This window comes from Haemorhous mexicanus, chromosome 28, assembly GCF_027477595.1.
Source record: "Haemorhous mexicanus isolate bHaeMex1 chromosome 28, bHaeMex1.pri, whole genome shotgun sequence".
Taxonomy (NCBI): domain Eukaryota; kingdom Metazoa; phylum Chordata; class Aves; order Passeriformes; family Fringillidae; genus Haemorhous; species Haemorhous mexicanus.
Window position 1 is genome coordinate 5,421,071 of NC_082368.1, and position 5,250 is coordinate 5,426,320.

Below are 5,250 nucleotides of genomic sequence, written 5' to 3' on the forward strand. Positions count from 1 at the left end.
TGCTCCCGGGGGGCTTTGGATGGCGGCCCTGGAATGGCAGAGGGGCTGGAGCAGGGTCCCAGGGATTGGGGTTGCAGAGATTTGGGTTGCAGAGATCCCCAAGGGATTTGGGAGGCAAGGATCCCAAGGGATCTGGGAGTAGGATCTCCAGAGATTTGGGTTGCAGAGATCCCCAAGGGATTTGGGAGGCAAGGATCCCAAGGGATCTGGGAGTAGGATCTCCAGGGATTGGGGAGTAGGATCCCCAGGGAGTTGGGAGCAGGATTCCCAAGGGATGTGGGTTGCAGAGATCCCAAGGGATTTGGGAGCAGGATTCCCAAGGGATCTGGGAGTAGGATCCCAAGGGAGTTGGGAGCAGGATCCCCATGGATTTGGGTTGCAGAGCTCTCCAAGGATTTGGGAGCAGGATCCCGAGGGATTTGGGTTGCAGAGATCCCCAAGGATTGGGGGGCAAAGATCCCAAGGAATCTGGGAGTAGGATTCCCCAGGGATTTGGGAGCAGTATCCCGAGGGATTTGTGTTGCAGAGATCCCCAGGGATTGTCCCTGCTCCTGGGGGGAGGCATGCAGAGCCCGGGGGCAGCCAGGGCTGGTTTGGCTCAGCTGCTGCCTCCCAAAGCTCCCAATCCCTTCCCTCAACCCATTCCCCTCTCCGTCCCCTCTCTCCGTTCCCTGCCCCGCGGGATCTGCTGGGGGAGCTCCCGGCCCTGCTCCAGCAATTCCTCTCTCCAGGGATTGTGGTTTGCTCAGGGATTTATCCGAGAGAGCCGAGAGCACCGGCACACCGAGTGTCACCTGTCCGTGGGGACCCCGAGTGTCACCTGTCCCCCCCTCCGGTCACCCCGGCCCGCCTGGCGCCGCCGGGAGCTGCCGAACCGCGGCACCGGGAGGGACCAAAGCGCTCCCAAAGCTCCTTCCAAGCAGGAATTCCAGCATCCCACACTTATGTAACAGCAGGGCCGGGTTTATTGATTTATCACGGCCGGTGATTCCAAGCTCCAGCAGCTCCCTCTACGGGCTGGGAGCACCGCGAGGTGACTCAGCCTTTGGGATTGCTGCTCCTCTTCTCGTGGCTTGGGATTGCTCCTGTCCCATGGCTTGGGGTTGTTCCTCTCCCTTGGTTTGGGATCGTTCCTGTCCCGTGTTTTGGGATTGCTCCTGTCCCATGGGTTGGAATTGCTCCTCTCCCTTGGTTTGGGATCGTTCCTGTCCCATGGGCTGGAATTGTTCCTCTCTCTTGGTTTGGGATTGTTCCTGTCCCGTATTTTGGGATTGCTCCTCTCCCACTCTTTGGGATTGTTCCTCTCGCATGGGTTGGGATTGCTCCTCTCCCATGGTTTGGGATCGTTTCTCTCCCATGGTTTTGGAATGTTCTTCCCCCTTGGTTTGGGATTGCTCCTCTCCCATTTTTTGGGATTGCTCCTCTCCCATTTTTTGGGATTGCTCCTCTCTCATTTTTGGGGATTGCTCCTGTCCCATTTTTTGGGATTGTTCTTCCCCACCATTTGGGATTGTTCCTGTCCCCCTGGTTTGGGATTGCTCCTCTCCCATTTTTTGGGATTGCTCCTCTCCCATGGTTTGGGATCGTTCCTCCCCACCGTTTGGGATTCCTGCTCCTTCCCTCATCCCCTCTGTCCATCCCCATCCTTTGGCGCCCCGCGCAGGACAAACCCTGCCCCCAAATCCCTCGGGGCCTCCAAGCTCGGCACCTGCGTGGATTTAACCCCAAAAACCTCAGGCGGTGACGCCTCCCCGGAGGCCGAGGGACATCCACGCTCCTGGAATTCCTCATCCACAACAACAACGCGTCACGGGAGCGGGAGCAGCTCCGGGAGAGGCGGCTCCGGCTCTGCCCAAGAGCCGCGGGCCAGGGCGGGGCGGCTCCAGGGCTCCGGCCCCGGTTTCCTGTTTGCGCTGCCCACAGCGGCCCCGCAGCCCCGGCTCGGCCTTTCCCGGCTCCCGGGGCCGGGGCTGGAGCAGCTGCCCGGGATACCGGCGGCATCAAAGGGATCCGGGCTGGCAGCCCCGGGATGCCGCGCTAATTGCGGGGTGTCCTGGGCTGGCCCGGCACGGCCCGGCACGGCTCTGCTGGAGAGGAGCTGGGCGGGCTAAACACGGGAGAAAGGCTTCCCTCGGCTCCAGAAAACAGGGATGGCCCGGGATGAGGGGATCCTAAAGCCGTGCCACGGGCAGGGACAATTCCACCATCCCAGGCTGCTCCGAGGCTTGTCCAGCCTGGCCTGGGACACTTCCACTGCAGAGATCCCGTCACAAAAATGTCCTGAACTGGTCCCAAAAATCGCTTTTCCTCCGGAATTCCAGCTGCTCCACAGCCAGGGGAACAGGGACAGGCAGCAGTGCTGGATCCAGATCCAAGGGCTCTTTGCGGCTTCCCATGGATCTGGAAAGTGTTTTAGGGATCCCCAAGTGTTTTAGGGATCTGGAAAGTGTTTTAGGGATCCCCAAGTGTTTTAGGGATCCCCAAGTGTTTTAGGGATCTGGAAAGTGTTTTAGGGATCCCCAAGTGTTTTAGGGATCTGGAAAATGTTTTATGGATCCCCAAGTGTTTTAGGGATCCCCAAGTGTTTTATCCCTCCCTGGGAACTGGGACTGCTCTGGATGCTTCCATTGGTCCCAGTCCATGGATCAATTCCCCTGGGAGAACCCTCCTCCTCCTCCTCCTCCTCCTCCTGCTCCTGCTCCTCCTGCTCCTCCTTCCCAGTAGGCCTGGACACTTTTCCAGAGAAGAAAGTGAAATCAATCAGACTCCAGGGTTTGGAACAGCTCATCCTGCCCCATCCCATTTCCCTCTTTCCCAGGCTCTTCCCTAATTGCTGCATTTTCCACAATCACCACGGGCTCTGGGAGAGAATCCCCAGGGAATGGGGCTGTGCTGGGAGCAGGGATCCCCCCGGGCTGGGACACCCCTGGCCGTCCCCTGTCCCCTCCTGAGAGCCCCTTGTGAGGCAGCAGGAGCTGGATGTGGCTTCACTGGCAGCGGGATAAATCCTGGAATTGCTGGGATGGGAAGGGATTTTAAAGCTCGTCTCATTCCACAGGGGACGCCTCCCATGGGAGAAAACCCACATGGGAAAATCCTGGGTGGATAAACCCCAAATAGATAAATCCCATACAGATAGATCCCACATGGATAAATCCCATACAGATAGATCCCACATGGATAAATCCCATACAGATAGATCCCACATGGATAAATCCCATACAGATAGATCCTGCATGGATAAATCCCATACAGATAGATCCCACATGGATAAATCCCATACAGATAGATCCTGCATGGATAAATCCCATACAGATAGATCCCACATGGATAAAACCCATACAGATAGATCCCACATGGATAAATCCCATACAGATAGATCCCACATGGATAAATCCCATACAGATAGATCCTGCGTGGAAAAATCCAGCATGGATGAACCCCACATGGATAAAACCCACATGGATAAATCCTGCATGGATAAATCCCACATGGATAAATCCCATAGGGATAAACCCTACATGGATAAATCTCATAAGGATAAATCCCATATGGATAAATCCCACATGGATAAATCCCATATAGATAAACCCCACATGAAGATTTTTCCATGAGGATAAACCCCACATGGATAAACCCCACATGGATAAATCTCATAAGGATAAATCCCGCATGGATAAACCCCACATGGATAAACCCCACATGGATAAACCCCACATGGATAAATCCTGCATGGATAAACCCCACATGGATAAACCCCACATGGGTAAACCCCTCATGGATAAATCCCACGTGGATAAACCCCACATGGATAAACCCCACATGGGTAAACCCCTCATGGATAAATCCCACGTGGATAAATCCTGCATGGTTAAACCCCACATGGATAAATCCTGCATGGATAAATCCCACATGGATAAATCCTGCATGGATAAATCCCACATGGATGAACCCCACATGGATAAATCCCACGTGGATGAATTCCCGTGAGTTCAGGAGCAGCTGGACTTGCTGGGATCGGCTCAGGAGGAGGGGAATGGGATCTTCCTGGAGCAGGGAATGGGATGTCCCTGGAGAAGGGAATGGGATGCTCCCGGAGCAGACTCCCAGCAGGGAATGGGATGTTCCCAGAGCAGGGAATGGGATGTTCCCAGCAGGGAATGGGATCTTCCTGGAGCAGGGAATGGGATCTTCCTGGAGCAGGTAATGGGATATTCCCGGAGCAGATTCCCGGCTGGGAATGGGATGTTCCCAGCAGGGAATGGGATATTCCAGGAGCAGGCTCCCAGCAGGGAATGGGATGTTCCCAGCAGGGAATGGGATATTCCAGGAGCAGGGAATGGGATGTTCCCGGGGCAGGCTCCCAGCAGGGAATGGGATGTTCCCAGCAGGGAATGGGATCTTCCTGGAGCAGGGAATGGGATGTTCCCAGGAGGGAATGGGATGCTCCCGGAGCAGACTCCCAGCAGGGAATGGGATGTTCCCAGCAGGGAATGGGATATTCCCGGAGCAGGGAATGGGATGTTCCCAGCAGGGAATGGGATATTCCCGGAGCAGGGAATGGGATGTTCCCGGGGCAGGCTCCCGGCTGAGCCGGGCCCGGAGCCTCCTGGGGAGCTGGAAGTGGCTCTGGAGCCGCTGGGATCAGCGATCCCGGGATGTCACACCCGGCCCGGGATGTCACACCCTCCGTAACTCATCGGGAGGGCGGGGGCAGGAGCGGGCAGTTGAGCAATCCCAGCTGGTTCCTTTTGGGAAGAGTTTCAGCATTTGGAAATTTCTGACTCTTTCGGAAAGAAAACAACAACAACAAGCCCCAAAAATAATGTAAAAAAAAAAAAAAAAAGATGTTGGCGTTTCCCAAAAAGCCAAAGCTGGATAAACAGCAAAGGCAAATCCCTGTCCTGTGCCAAGCACAGACCCGGGGCTGGCCCAGAATTTTTTTGGCTTTATTCCAGCAAAGTCTGGCCCAAACTCAGGGCTGGTTCCTTCTGATCCATAAATTTTCCTCTCTGGAATGATTTCTTCCCAAAAGCCAGACGGGTTTGAAAAATATTTTCTTTTCAGCTTCTCAGCCATTCCTTCTTTTATTTTTTTATTTTATTTTTGGCACGAGGGTGTTCTCACGGGCAGCTCCAGAGCTGCCTCAATCCTGGTGGTTTTCCACAGGTTTTGGGCAATTCCTGAGGAATCCTTTTCCCACCTGGAGACAAACTGTGCAGCTGAGGGCAGGATGAACACTGAGAATTC